Source organism: Anomalospiza imberbis, chromosome 4 (assembly GCF_031753505.1).
Source record: "Anomalospiza imberbis isolate Cuckoo-Finch-1a 21T00152 chromosome 4, ASM3175350v1, whole genome shotgun sequence".
NCBI lineage: Eukaryota > Metazoa > Chordata > Aves > Passeriformes > Viduidae > Anomalospiza > Anomalospiza imberbis.
Genome location: NC_089684.1, coordinates 30,734,850 through 30,751,185, shown reverse-complemented (window position 1 = coordinate 30,751,185; position 16,336 = coordinate 30,734,850). Strand labels below are relative to the sequence as shown.

General features: G+C 37.8%; 1 protein-coding gene across 1 annotated transcript in view; it reads right to left on the bottom strand.

Annotated features, from left to right (window-relative positions):
* SMAD1 (SMAD family member 1) overlaps positions 1-15,083 on the bottom strand; it is a 97,972-nt gene extending 82,889 nt beyond the window's left edge. The window contains exon 1 of the mRNA XM_068187764.1: positions 15,065-15,083. The gene's annotated coding sequence lies outside the window, so the exon portion shown is untranslated. The remainder of the gene's footprint in view (positions 1-15,064) is intronic.
* Positions 15,084-16,336: the final 1,253 nt, after the last annotated feature.

Sequence of the window (16,336 nt, the reverse complement as noted above, 5' to 3'; positions counted from 1 at the left end):
TTCGGCACCAGCCCTGAGTTTAGGTTAGTGCAAGTGATCCTGGCACTACACTTGAGGATTCTGGTATAGATATCTCTATTATTAAGTGTACCAGGAGTAGTGAACTGTAACAGGGTTTAGTTGTGCTTGAAGTTTCACAGAAGTTCAGTATAGTGCTCTGAAACACTCTTGTATATTTAAGGGTCTAAGAGCCAGCCAGTTCTTAATTCTGCCTTTTAAGTCTTTAAATATGCATGTCTGTGTCATATACTGAGGCACCATGGGAAAGCATATACACTTTAGGATTGGGATAGGACTGAATTAACCAAATTTGGCATCAAAATTGACATGGGGAGTTGGATATCTTGGAATACCATCCTAAGAGCTTTTGCATTAGTTTTGATGCAAACCCTGTGCCTTTTTACTTGCATTGAGCTGCATCTGATAACAGGATACTTCTACTCAAGATCTGCCTCAGTGAAAAGCAGACTTGTCAAGTTTGTATTCAGGGAATTAATTAAAGTAAGGTGTTTTCCCAAAGAAACTTGGTGGTGGCAGCTCTGATTTCAAGTTACACATTTCAGGACTTTTTTTCTGGCATTTATGCAAGTAGGCTAGGGCTTTCCTTGTCTATAAGGAGACTATTACCCATAGTGGACTTGGAAAGCTGAAGATTTCCCTGTGTTTAGATGCAAGATCTAAGGTAGATAAATTCTGAATTGGTAAACCTTAGTTTCTGCTCCTCACTTTACCTTTTTTTTTAAAGAAGGCATTTGTTTCTCAGACTTTGCATAAGACTACTATAATTATCTCTGTATTTATAAAGTCTCATTTTTTAAATCCAAGTCATTTGGAATAACCTTTAGTTAAAATTCTTAAAAATCCTACCCTTTGATTTCATAACTAAATCAGGCTGATGTAATCCTTTTTTTTGTGCACAGCTGAAGACTCCACATGTACCACGAGATGCATTTTACAATTGACCAGCTAATTAAGATCTTTGAGTGTATAGTGTCAATAGGTCAGGCTAGACCTCAGGGCAGCAAATATGAGTCATTTCTCTTCTGATTATATCATACCTTTTCCTGTTTTCAGATCTATTTCTACAGCAATCTCATTGACAAATTGAGTAAAATTAGGGGGAACTTGGTATTACCTAAGTAGGTTTACATACTACATAATGTACCATAATTTACAGGCAGTGACAGTCAGAGAAGTATCTGGAAAATCTGCTTAGTTCCTCCCATTTATTGTAATCTATAATACAGTGCCAACTTGTAAAATGAGAGGTGAAAGATACTGCTGCCAAGGGATGGAAACATTTCTTCTGTTCCTATTCTGGTGTAACCCATTAAATACCAGGATAGAACTACAATTTAGATGCCTTTCACTGCCAGCTATCTTTGATGATGGTAACCAAAGTGGTTAATAATTATCCACTTCCTTTCCTAGATGTTTTTGAAATAAATTATATTACAGATACTTAAATCTATCCATTTATCTAAACTTTTGATGAAATTTAGCAGTTTCCACATTCAAGCATCCTCCAAGCTTCTGAGCAGGCTGGAAGAAATTCACAATGCTGTTTGCTGCTAATGCTGTAACATGAAATAAGTTCTGGGCTTCACATCAGCTGTGATGTCTCATCACAACAATGGGGCCTAGTGAAAGAAGAAAGAAGTAGTTTCAAATAATATTTGGGTTCACATGATCCGAATGGCTACCAGATGGGGCTCTGAGCTGCCTGGGGATCTGCTTGGGGCAGTGGGAGTTGCCCATGCACGGTGCAGAGGGATGAATGGGCTCTCTGTGTCCCCACTGCCCTGAGTGGGAAATCCGGCAGATCACATCTGGTGAGAGCCCTGAGCTGGGACGCCGGGATAGACATCAATAGGGAACCCATGGGCAGAGGGGCTGACAGTGCTTCCTAAGCTGTCAAGTTGTTCCTTAACTGTCCCTTTTACATGATTTATTAATTCTCTGGCATTAGGCAGCAAGCTTTGCAGCTGGAGAGAGGACAATATTTTCAGTAGCTGCATGGATTTTAGTGCTATTGGCTTAAAAAATCCTTTCTCAGTCAGAAGTAGAGTTACAACAATGGGAACATGAAATGAAAAAAATTACTGAATTGTATATATTTAAGTTTCCAAATATCAGAATATATCATATAAATAGAAAAGCACACCAGATTACTTACCTGTAATACAGGGAATTTTAACAGTAGCTACAAAGTTTGTCTTTTTGGTTTATTGGGTTTAGCTGTGTATCATACAGCTTAAATTACAGCTAATTTTCTGATACTTGAAACATTTGTTCTCAAAGATGGCAAATGGATGTTTACCAGTAGTGATTTAAGAGTGAACTTAAGAATCAATCACAAATTTATACATTAGGCTAAAAAAAATCTATAAAATATCCTCTCTACAATTCATACATTAGTCATGAAACTCAAAGCACTGGAAAAAGTAGAACTCAAAGCTAATATTCTCTCACAGCTTTTGTGTGTGAAACGAGCTGTTCTAATAAGCTACTTCATTTGGAAATAAAATGTATTTTCTATTATTTTTTTGAAAAAAATTATTGAAATTAGAAATGTGATCATTTTTAGCTTGTGGAACGGTATGCAGTGTGTTGTTTGGTTGTGAAATATCTCATCAGGTGTTTGCTATTTTGCTTCTTAGAATCTATCTTGTTGTATATTCCTAATAGTGGCATTGGGTTAAGAAGTAATATTGGACAGAAAAAACACGGTGGGATGATTTGCAATGGTTCTTAGCTGCCCTAGAGAGATGGTTGAGAAAACTGTTTCTCTCTCTGATGAGTTTTAGTTTCCCTCTGGCGAATACCATTGCATGATTGAGCTGGACACTGTATCCCTTGTGTCCTGGCCTAGTGGATTCCATGCATGTAGGCAGGATACAGCTGGTTCCGTAGCATGAAAACAGACATCTTGTAGCACTCTGTGATTGAAAGGAAGATGAATAGGGAAAATCTGGCCTGGGTAACTGTATTCCATTGAGCTGAACCTCACTTCTCTCCTAGTTGTCCCACAGTTTTGCACTGATAACCAGTAACCACAATTAAGCCCAGAAGTAGCTGCCTTTTATCATTAACTGTGAAGATGCTTCTTGTGTAAATACTGGTTTATCCTGTGTACTGTGTTCATTGAAACATGAACACAAAAGTGTCTGACTCTTGTGGTATGTCTAACACAAATGGAACAAGAAAGCACTTAAGTCATGCAAGATGTTGAGGTTTTCAATCTGATTTTTAAACAAAACTGTTTAGATTTACTTCAGAAACTAATTTATTCTGGATTCTTACAGGGAAAAAATCCAGCTGAACTCATGATTTTTATACTTGAAAGAACTTCTCCTCTTTTTATAGCAACACCAGAATTCCAATGACTAACAAGCTTTTTTTGGACTGTCTTTTACTATGTAGAATAAGAGGCAGTAAGCAGTCTCCTAAACAGACAACTAATTCCAGGTTGCATGGCAGATACTTCAATGTCAGATGCTCCTAAAGAAGCATGTCCTCATCACATGGTTCTTGCAAGTCGTTCACCAGTTTATTAAGCATTGACTCAAAAATTTCAAATCAAAGAGGGAAAAGAAATCCCTTTCATGGATTGCTGCAGCTTTGAGAGAGGAAATGAGGCATGGCAGTAAATGCTGAAGCAGGAGTGAAGGGTACAAAAGCAGCCTGACCAGTGTCTCGGAACACTCTACTTCTCCCCCGTACTATTTTCTTTACAGTAAAGAGTTTTATTTCTATTTTGCATTCAATTCACCCTTTTGTGCCTGATTTTTTAAGTGGAACTAAGAAAATCTACAAAACAGGTGCTTTTTTTGTAAGACATGTGGAAACATTATCCCTTTTTAACAAAGAGGTTTTATGTGTTTTCCTTACCTGCTGCACTATGGGAAAACAAACTTCCATTCACTTTGTGCAAACGGTAACTGTCTGTACTCTTGTTTTACTGTGCCCATTGCTGCAATTATAGAAATTTCACATTCACTGAAAAAATATATTGTAATCAAAAAATGCACATGTACACATATATACTTCTGAATATTTTGTAGGCTGAGAGAGGGGAAAATTACTCACTGGCTTGTCAGTATAGGTGCTGATGCTTTCACTTGTTGTTGTACTGCACAGAATAAAACTGACCTGTTCCAGAATTTATAGAAATATGTCTACACAGGCAAAGACTAGACACAAACAGTGAGAAAAAAAAACACTTGGACAACTGAAATAAATAGGAGTAACCAAATATATTTTCCTCCATTCTATCTCATACTATGGAATGGAAATGTTTATTTTGTTGGCTGATGTTTATCCACTAAAAATAGCAACAGACAGAAATTTTATAAGATGTGATATATTTGTATGAAGGTCGAGAGTGAGCTGAATAAATCAATGACTAATATAGTGATGAGGGACATAATGGCTTATTTCTACTCATACTTGACATCATGCATTAATTTTGTAGAATTATTCAGGTCTTGAAATAGGGCAGAGGAACAAACTTGATGCCTCTCAAAGGAAATGGTGAGGAGACAGCTAGGAGAAAGAGAGCTAATAGAAACAGAACATAAAAAATGTTTATGAAATGTGTCAAGGCAAGCATTGTGAGCTCCAATTAGTAAATCCGGAAGAAACAGAACATATCCCAAAAATGAAAGTGTAAAATGTTTTGTGATAGAAGCGATAGAAGAAAGATGTCCAGTTAAGCATAAGAGAGGAAGAGAAAATGTCACTGCATTACAATGAGTCCAGTTCAAATTTTAGTAAGCAAATGAGAATTTCTACGCATAGGATTATAGAATCACAGAATTGATAATGCTGCAAAAGGCCTCTAAGATCATGGAGTCCCACTGTTAAGCCAGAACTGCCAAGTCCACCAATGGGAAGGCTCCACACTAAACCATGGCCCTAAGTGGAACAACCATATGTTTTTTGAACACTTCCAGTGACACTTCCACTACTTCCCTGGGCAGCCTGTTCCACTGCCTGGAACCACTGCCACCACTCTTCCGGGGAAGAAATTTTTCCTAATGTCCAATCTCATCCTCCTCTGGCACAACCTGAGGCTGTCTTGTCGCTTGTTACCTGGGAGAACAGCCAACTCCCACTCGGCTCCAAATTCCTCTCAGGCACTTGCAGAGAGTGAAAAGGTCATTCCTGAGCCTCCTCTTCTCCAGGCTAAACATCCTCAGCTCCCTCAGCTGCTCCTCATCAGACTGGTGCTCCAGACCCTTCACCAGCTCCATTCCCTTTCTCTGGGCTCTCTCCAGCCCCTCAATGTCTTTCTCACAGTGAGTGGCCCAGCTTCATGGGGCCAGTTGTTGGTGCTTCGTTCCCACAGGTAACCACAGGGCCAGATGACAGGCAATCCTCAAGAAGCTGTGGTACTTCCTAGGCTGAATCCAAACCAGGAACTTTTCTGTTAGCACAGTCCAGCTGGGCAAGTCCTGAGGCTGGTGCAGACCTCAGCACAAAAGTGACAAGCTGCTCCAGCTTCCAGCAGGAGTCATCTGGGAAGAATTCTCCACAGAGCCACATATCTGGCCCACAGATCAGGCCAGCAACTCACTGGTCTGAACATACAGGAACAGCACAGGCTCATTCTGCGAGGGGACGCCAGGAGCCACAGTGTTACGGAGGAGTCAAGGTGGGCTGGAAGCTGGGTCAGTTATTGCAAGAATGGGGACATCAGTGTCAGTGTGGGGCAGCCTGAGGGGGCTATCACTACCCTGGAGGAAAACTCAAATCTGAAACATGGTAACTACTGCTTACACGAGGGTTTGCCTGTGTTCATGGGGGCACACACATGTAAGTCTAGTTTGGGATTTGTGATGACAGGTGATTTAGCTAAGGGGGAAGATCCCAGTGTTAGGACCATATCTGGGAGAGGAATGGTTTTCAAGTTTCCTTTGAAATTGTTAATATATTTTTAGTTCAAATATTTTTATGAAAATTGACTTCTCTAACTGATTTTATGAGTACAGAGCCAAAACCCTGAAATGAGAAAACTTTATTCCTACTTAAATGAGAAATTTATAGCTACCCATAGAAACGCTGCTCCCACAGACACACACACTGCCAGCACAAAATGGAATCTGCTCTGTTATGTTCTGCTCCTAGTACTGCACTCAGCAAAACACATAGAAACACATGTCATTTTAAGCACATGCTTAACCCTTTCCTGAATTAGAGCCTAAAATGTTCCCAGTATTCCTTCCAGCCGAGTACAATGACTACATTAGATACATGAGGAGAACAGCATAAGGGAATGTGCCTATTCTGTGGGACAATTTATTTTATACTTTCTACACACACTGTATTCTTCCTTGTCCATTCCTGCTTCATTAATATTAATAAAAGCTTGTGTATTCAAGACATTTGTAATACTGAATTACATTACTCAGTGGCTCTAATTATGTTATTTATTGAGTTCCAAATTGACTCCCAGCTGTACTTATATTACCAGGTATAAATAAGAATATGATTCATCATTTACAGAAAGCACATTACATAAGTGAGTTACACAGTTGCACAACTGAGCACACAGACTGTCTGCATTGAAGGTACAAACAGGAATAGGAATGGAAATAGAGCAGATTTTCTATCCTTAGTTTGAAATCAAACTTAGACTACTATACTAATCATGTGAGCTCTGGCTGAAATAAGAAGAGAAAACATTCATCACATGTTTCAGATGTTTCAAACTAATAATAGTCTGGGACCAGTTTTCAAAGAAAGACATAGCTGTGCTTAGGAAGTGTGTGAATCCCAAGTACAACTGCTGTGAATAAAAGCTGTGTTTCTTTGATTCTGTCCAATTCCTCATGAGAAAAATTTACTCCATATGTAGTACATATAATGGTTTTGCAATTCTAATGCAAAGTGTTAGCTACAGGCAGATTATACAGCATCCAAACTCTGCTACATTCAGCAGTGTGCTGTGGCCTACAGATGTGGCTCCAGTAATAGTAAGTGAGCTCATCCTTAGTGTGGGAGATTATTCATTAGGGAGAGAATAATGTAAGTGATATGATCATTACATCACCTTTTCCTGTACATTATTCTCACTATAGCTGACAGGGACAACATTTCTCAGTCTAAAGTTACATTATTTTCAAATTTTGCAGAGTCTAGATAGAAGCAGTGTTTGAAAGTATATGTAAAGATTTATTTGATAGTAAATAAGGGCTAGTGCTGCAGGGTTGAATTGCTTGTTCATTGTTTCTCTTTTCTTCATATAAAATAGTTATTCCCTAGTGTTACATCCCATATCTATCAACAGTAGCTATTGTAATTTGTAAAGGATTTTTAGAATTTTTTTAAGAAAAAGTTTTTTAAATCTATATAATTACAGAATCACAGAATGAGAGCTTTTATTTGAAATAAAGGGCCAATCTGATCAGTGTGTAAAAGAGGTCTTAAACTCAAAATTGCCAGAAATTATGATCTCAGGGAAAATTATGTTCCGATTGCAGCAATCACACATTTTGATGAGAATGGAGTCAGTGAAGAAATATGAAAAGATTTCTTAGCTTTTTCTGTGCTTTTGATAACAATGGTTTACATAGCTATAGTTAAGGATGAGGAGAGGATAACGTTCATTATGATTGAGATGAAATTTATCATGATAGTGTGTTGACTGATACTTCTGCATAAAGAAGAGTAATAAGGTAAAACAAGAGCAGAAGTCTTCCTAATTTTGAAATGATGCATATTTTGGTCTTATTTTTCCAAATGGGACTGTTGTTCCACACAGTTCTCAGCACCTGCCATCAGAATGAGAATTACTATCAAAAGTTTGTAAAAGCCTTAGCCTAGCCTATATTAGTACAGACATACACATTTGTATGTCATGGCCTAGTTTTTCAAATTTCCACTAAATAAGGACATTGTTAGGACTTAGAATGCTCCTGTGCAAATCTTAGCGAGCATTTCTAGAACTGAACTGATGTAGCAAAAAAATACCAGTTTCAAAATGCAAACAGCCGTCCTATTTGTGCAGCAGCCATTCTTCAGAAAACTAATAAAGTTTTAAAAATTAACCCCATTCTCTCCATTTAGTTTATTTGATTGAACACTGAGGTGAGAAACAGGAAGAGACTTTTCATTCAGTTCTGCTGCTTTCCCTGGTGAGGACCTCTTTGTATAACCACATGCCACTGTCAGTGTTCATAGAAAAGAAACATGTTGTTGGCTTAAACACAGGAGAGTGCAACTGATCCAAGTACCTTGCTTAAGGAAATCAGCACAAAATATTTACCCTGGTTTTGGCTTCTTTGCTATGGTATCTACCTTGTGCACTTGTTGCATTCACAAGGATTTCCTGCTGTTGTGTGCACCAAGCTGGTTTACTGCAGGTGTTTCTGCTTCTGTACTATATTGTTTTTCCTGCCCAAACAGTTACCAAGCAATGCAGTATCAGTCAGCACACAGTATAAGTACTACAACACCAACAGACAAGTCTCCCAAATGAAATTAAATTAAATTCTGGAAACCGGCTCACAGAGAGAAAATTCCTTTTTTTCTCTTGTTCCTCTCATTCCCAGATGTGAATGGAATAGAAAATGTTTTCTCTTTTTTTTAAACTTGAGTATTTCATACTTGATAAATATTATTTATAAGTTGTCTTTAAATGGAAGATTTTCCTGATAAGAAAGCATTTGAAGATTATTACAGTATACTACCAGTAACAAACAGTCTGACTGCAAAGGGCTTACTTCCATAGAAAAATGGAACAAAATAGCAGTAGGTATTATCTATATAACCAGAATGCCTTTCCATCACCTCTCAGAAGCCCTGTTAGATATGCACCCCTATACAAAAAAATGACTGTTTAAAAATGTTAGCTATGATCTGGGGCAGGAGCTCCTGGATGCCACTGCTGCTGTGTCACGAGCAGAGAGGTTGGTGGCTGAGGGCTGCTGTGGTATGGGAAGTTTCACCCAGAGTAAGAGTTATGTTTTGCCAGCTTACAGACTCATGTGGGAACACGAGGCAACTTTGCTTGGAAAACTTTGTGGTGCAGATGAGGCCTGAGGAAATGAGGCTCTCTGGTTCCAAGGCCACTTCTCACATGGGCAGAGCTAAGTGCTTCCAGTCCCCTTTCCTCATCCCTGATCACTTCCAAGCCTGTGCCCACACCCTGTTTGTTCTACTGTGATTGTCTGTGGAGCTGAGTAACAAACCAGAGCAGAGAGCTGATCCAACATTAAAAGCTCTCCTCCTCCCCTCCCCATTTTTTTATTATTTTTGTGGACATGCTGTTGAGAGAAACGTCCACAGAACCAAGATCTGCAAAGCAAGGAACCAGATCCATATAACATCAGTAAGAAGCCCAAAGGAAATGAGATACCTAATTAAATCTGTGAATCTGACTTTGCATGACCTGTTTAGAATTGTGAGAATCCAGCTCTTTGGATTCTGCCAGGTTCTTCAGATTCTTCCCTGGCACCCTAAAATTCAGTTAATCTTTTTTTTCATTTAGTTCATAAATGGTATTTTAATCTGTTGTTTTCTAGATGCTGAAATTATATTTCACAAATATTTCACTTATTTAATTTCAGTGGATGCTGAAAAATGTACTAAAAATGTTGACTTAAGTCCTAACTGAGGGATATGCAAATGTAACTGTATTCCAAAGATATTTGCATTAAAGATCTAATTGAATTAACTGTTCACACAGCTTCTACAGTCAGCTTGTCATGGCCTCCTTTCAAGCTTGACTACATCCATTTTTGATAGAGAGATTTAAAAGGTTTTCTCCCTTCCCCTGGGATTAAAGATAGGGATGAGCACTAATTAGCCACCTGCACCCACAGCACAGTGCTACAGCTTGTTTACCTTACAGAATCTGCTGCACCCCTGGGGAAAAATCAGTGTGGTGGGTTTTTTCTTTTAAACATTTCAAGTTCAGTTTTTTCAGGAGAGGTTTAACAGTTTGCACAATTGTTAGCATTACTAGGAGGAGCAAGAGTACTTGTTTCTGTCACTGCAACCTGGATTCAGCAGAAGAAATAATAAATACTGGGTTTTTTTCTTATCTTTTCAATTTTTCTTGTTCATCAAGTGAGTCACACATTTGGCGTTCCATGCAGCATTTTGCTGCCCATAACATATAAAATGAGACTTTGAAAATAAAAGCAACATTTAGCAATCACAAGAGCTTTACTCATGTTAGCAGGTTAGTAGAATCCACTAAATAGGCAATTAAAAGACAAGAAAAAAAAACAGAAATAAAGAAAAGAAACTTCTTCATAAATCCTTTAATGGAGGGATGCTTAAATAGCTTTTTTATTGAATGAAGCACTATTTAGGACTAGCAACTGAAAGACTTGCAATTTAAACTACAGTCTGATTCTTTTTTACTGTTTTTCCTTACCTTGGCATTTTCTGACTAAGAATGGTAAAAAAATGTTCTGCTTTGTTTGTCTTTTGTAAGTTCTGACTCAGTGGCAGGGAAGTACTACTTATGGGCCTGATGTAAAGCCTAGTGAAGTCAACTGGAATGTTTCCAATGACTTAATTAGACTTTGGATTGGGTCTGAAGTGCAGCAATTTACTCAACTCCGGAGCATAAATTACAGACATAAAAAACAAATTATTTGTGTGTTGCAGGATTACTGACAGCAAAATGTATGATGTCAGAAAAATAATAGGCAGAGATAGCCTGCACAAGTTGGAAAAGCTTAAAATACAGCCAAAGATAGGAGAATACTCTTTGGCAGGAATAGAGACAGTCTCAGTTCCAGTGCCAGTGGAGGAAAGTTGAATAATTTGACAGACAATTATGTGATTAATCTAGCAGGAGAAGACACTATCTGTCTCCCTCAGTCACCACTCTGCTGCCTGAGCATTGCACTAATATCTAGATGAGATGATGGTCTGTTGGTCAGCAGAAAGGGCTCTGAGTCTGTAACCCCTGGAAACCCATTTGGAAATGTTAAAAATTCCAGTGGCCAAGACTCAGAGCAGAAGTGAACAGTGCCAGCCAAACATATCAGCTGAGTTTGTTGCTAGAGTTAATTAGATAATGATGAAGAGAATGGAATGTGAATGTTATTGAACAAGAAGTCAAGCAATCTCCACCTGAACCACAACATTTTGTTGTAGAGAAATATCTCCCAATTATTGTTCCTCTGAAATTCCATACTGCATGTCTTGGTGAGTTAGGAATGATAGAATGAGCCAGGCAGGTACTTGTTTCAGTCAAAACTTACAGAATTTCCCCTTGTTTGAAAACCTTGGGATGCCAACATCTTACCTGATCTGCCCCAGAACAACTAACTAAAATATTTGTTACAAAGGGGTTATTTGTATACACCTATTTTCAGGTAAGTATTTTATTTGAGCACACAAGAACCTAATCAGTGAAGAGTAATTCTACTTTGCAAAAAGATTAATTATTTTGGAGTAAACCAATTTTTTGTTCTGGAAAAGCCTATCCAAGTAAGAATTGTTATCCTGGAATAGTTGATTATGCAACAGCTGTGTCAATCCATCTTGGAGTATATATCTTTATATTCCTTTTATTAGCAAATCAGGAAAGACTTTAAAGAGAAGAAGCATTTAGAGCATTTTAGAGAAGCATTTACATAAAACAGTTTGTATTTTAAGAAAGTGAAAATAAGTATGGAGAAATGTGTGTAAAATACTTTTACATCAGCAGCTAATATTACATTGTAAGCCACATAACTGAAAGACATCATTTGTTTTAAAAGTTGGTGTGCAAAATAAAATGGTATTTTTCAAAAGACACAAAGATGCGAGCTCAGCTTTAAACTGAGGTATATATTTTCAGTCAATAGGTTTTGTCTCACATAAATTTATATGCAAAATGTATTTATACAGTAGCATTTTTTCATTTGTTTTTAAGTAATGTTTTGCTATTAAAAGTCATCTCCCTCTCCCAAAAGCAAACAAGCCCCCCCTGTGAATAAATAAGAAAAATGTTTTAGCATTCCCTTTCTATTCAACTTTCTCCATATTTTGTCTCCATTTGTTTTCACCATTTGTTTTCAGAGTTGAAAACAGAGGATGGGCAGAAAAATTGGACAGACAAATGGAAAATAGAAGTAAAGGTTTTGGTATTTTTTTCTGTTATTACATCAGGTGACAGAGTAACAAACACAGATAAGGTACTGAACAAACAGATCTTTCCTCAGATCACACTGTGCCTTTAAGTATGGTAATTTTTTACCATTCTATCAGTCTAATAACCTAATATCCTCACAAAACCTTTCCTCACTTACTGCCTCAAATTGTCATGGTCATCTTAACACTTTCCATACTGAAACAGAAAGAATGGGAAAGAAAAAAGCATAGAGAGAAGAAAGTATTTGAATAATAGTTGGAAAGAAAAATTTTGAGTAACTGGAAATATTTGCCTTTTAAAATCATTATACAAGAAAAGATGCTTTCTGAGAGAATTCTTCCCCTTTGTTTTTACACTGGCAGAAACTGTTGTCTTTTTCTAAAACAGCATCTGTTTTCTGCTGGGCAGATCAATAGATCACCTCACACACTCCTGCTTTGGTCCAGTAAAATGTGCTCAACTTCTCCTATGTATACTCTGTGTGAATTACTATCAACAGATAATAAAATATTTGATGCAAAGAGTTTGTTTAACATTATTAAAACAATTTTGGTAGCATTCCCAGGTAGGACTTTTATACTAATTTTCCCATATAAGAATGGCAATTAAACAGTATGAAAAGTGACTTCCAGTTCCCAAAGTTTTGTTTCATTTGGGAGCCAATATGATATAGTGGCTAGACAAGTTTAAAGACAAGGAGCCAGAAGAGTTTAACATTTTCAGAGAATTTGATCAGTTCACTGAATCACCATGGGCTACTCAGTTAACTGTTATGTTCTTTAGTGAAAACATCTGTAACACTGGTTGAAAACACCCCCAAATCCCCCCCAAAATACTCAACCTCATTCAGAAACAGATGCTTACGTCTGGTTCTGTTCTCTAAAACAAACAAATTACAAAAAAAAAAAAAAAAGAGCAAGACAAATATGGCACAAGAACAAGACATTCCTTTAGCAACCTTACAAGTCAAGCTGAGACATAGCTGCAATGAAAGCCTTCTCAGCTGCAGTGCTGCATATCATTGAGTTAAAAGCCAGCATAAAATACACTCTGATGTCTACTTGATTATTAAATGCTTACTTTGAAACTAGAAGGCAAACTTCAGACTTCACTTATATAGCTGCAGCCTCACTGACTTCAGAAAAAACAGTGCAAGTCCATGGAGTAGCATCCTGTGAAGTCTGAGCTCCATGCTCACAAAAGAAACTTTTAAGTCAAGGAACAGGCATTGCATTCTTTGTTGACACATGTGCTTGCTTGAAAGCACTGTGCATTTTTATGGTACTTTATCAAAGAGAAAACAGTTGTCATGGCCATTGTTCTAATCTGGACACCAGCTCAGACTGGTGTCATGTGAAAAACAGCAACACCACTATTACCATATAAAGCTGTACAGCAAATGGAAAAATTAATCTGGCAGTGAAGGCACAAGAATAGAGATCAGGAACCCACCCAGGCTTAATTTCCAGATGTATCAGACACTTCCTGCATGATCATGGACGTATCATCAAACTTTGTTGTTCCAATTTCCTCATCTACAAAATGGATAGGGAAACTCTTGTTCAAGAGGTTCTGTGCTTTGAGACTGAGATGGAAAAAAAGCTTAAAAGGTCTGCAGTTAAGGAGGAACTGCACGTTGTTAACTACGGCAGCCTTACTTAATTGTTTTCCTTTTCAGTTAATGCATTATTCAGTTAATTTGGTTTATCACTGAAAACATTCTGCAGTAGAGGCATCCGCAGTTTAAATGTCCCGAAGTGTCATCATCAGCTGAATTAATACTAACTCTTACACAAAATGCATGTGAATGTTGCACTTGAAAACATGCAGAAGACCTATATCCCACTGAAATGCAACACAGCATGTGGGAAATCTACAGTTTCAAAGAGCATTACTTGCAGTCACTGACAAAACCTAGGATCATAGTGGTATTTTCAGCAAAGCAGTGTGCTGTCAGTGGCACTCCTTTGCATAATCCTAATCACAAGCAGATACTGCAATTCTGTGCCTGCACACATCAACAGTAGGACTTGACCTTGCCACAGCACAAGGAGCCACTAATGCACACAAAGAGCCTCTCATGGCATCAAGCCAACAAAAGAGTGCATTTCTGTGCCTGTACTCAGCTGGCAGTGGCAGAACAAATGGGAGAACAACCTGGCAATCCCTTGCTGCTTTATTTACACCTCAGAGTTGTTGTACAATGGCTGGGGACAGACTGAGCTCAGAGAAATGGACATTATTTAGCCCTGTGTTCTGGAGCCGGGCTGCATCCTTCATTTTCAGTCAAAAACCTCTTTTGCTATTGTGGGGTGGTTTTGGTTTGTTTTGTTGTTTTTTTGTGGGAGCCGGAGGGAGACTGTGTTTGTGTTTTTTGGAGACGGACAGCATGCATGGAGTGCACTGCCTGTGTTCCATTACCAAAACACCAGTCCGAAGTCCCTGCACTTGAACACGTCAGAAAACGCAGAGCCCGAAATGCCCGGGGAGCTACCGGCATCTAACGACCAAAAGCTGAACTACAACCCACAGCCCTCGGCCTTATCGGCCACAGGAAAACCACTGCCCCTAAACGCCAGATTGTCTCTTGTTCTGGGACTCAAAACGGCACAGGCAAAAGAAGGTTAGAGCTGGAATGCCAAAATACAAAAAATTTTCTTATTACTCAGCACGACTGCCTTCTATAAAGTCCACCTCTTTGTATTTTTTTCTATTTACCACTAGATGTCTATTAGTAACATGACTTACTCTGATTTTATTAATGAATTTAATTTCATGCACTTGCACTTACTTTAAACAAAGTTGATAGTGCTATGAATTGCTGCTCCTTCAAAAACACTTCAAAGAATAAATATTCTCCAGCAATATTAGAGATTTATATATTTGAATGATATTTTTTCCTGCCTTGTTAAGAGACAGGCTCCTCCAATCACATACGGCCTCCATATACATGAACAAAAGTACCTGGATTCTGGAAGATTCTGATTTTATGCCTGATTTAAATGTAAGGTAAAAAAATGGTTAGTCCCTGGTAACTTCTCTGGGTGTCTAAAATAAAATAATAAAAATAAAATCAATCAGGTTGGTTGATTTAAAATTTAATTTTAAACATGTTTGCTTTGCAAAACAAAATAATAATACTAATACTACAGAAGCAGCATTATTAAGCAGTATGGACTTTCTGTTCAAGCTGCTGAAGGATTAATCTTGGTCTGCTGAAGTGTTGAACCAGTTACTGACAAGCATCTTTTTCTGCAAGCAAGGTGGCAGTATTTCCTTCATTTCTGTTCATTCAACCAGCTCACTTAAATGGATTGCTCTGCTGATTTTTTTTCTTTATTTCCATCCATAAATAAAAAAGAGGTGGAGATTACAGCATGATCTCTAGTAGTTCTACACACTAGAACGACTGAGAGATCAAACCAATCACATTCTCTTCCTGTGAGTATCCTTCCATGTTTTTAATAAAAGCTTTTCAATGCAAAACACATTTAGAAAATCTCCTTAAGAAGAAGGATCAAATACATTTATCTTATTCAACTAAGAGGTTTTTTCCCTCATTATTTTCTTTCAATTCTTATATTTATCCACTAAGAGTTTGATACAAACCACAAGTAAAATTGTAACAACTACCTAGGAAAAAAAAAAAAAGAAATTAAACAGTCCTTATCTTCCCAAACAGTGAAATGTACGTACAAATCAAGATGTTATGTTAAAGTCTGAAATGTCTCAGATGTACGTAACTATACCACATCCTTTTTGCTAGCAAAAAGAAATGGTAAATTATGCATGAAGACCATAATCAGCACATTTTAATGGTTACCAAACAGTGAAAAATCAGTCTTTAAGACACAATACAACTGTAATTTAATATAAACAATCATTTAAATAAAACATTTCTGTTCACTGGCTTAAGACTAATTTTCATGATGACTGATTTAAAACACTCCTCCAAAGTGTTACTCTTTACTCATTCCAAGGTACAGGAAATATTTTTTCTGTAAACACTGCTGCCAGACTCCTGGCTTTTTCTAGCTGCAGTCACAGAGTTACTTCTGTAAACAGGATTATGGCATTGGTTCCTTTGGACGTGTGGGAAGCTCCTGGCAGCCTCTTGCAGAAGCCAAGCCTGTGGGCCTCCTCTGCCAAAACCTTGCCACACAAACCCAATACAAAGCTCTGGTAGCATAAAGAAACTGTGAAAAGAGTACTTTTTTTAGTACAATGTACCTATCC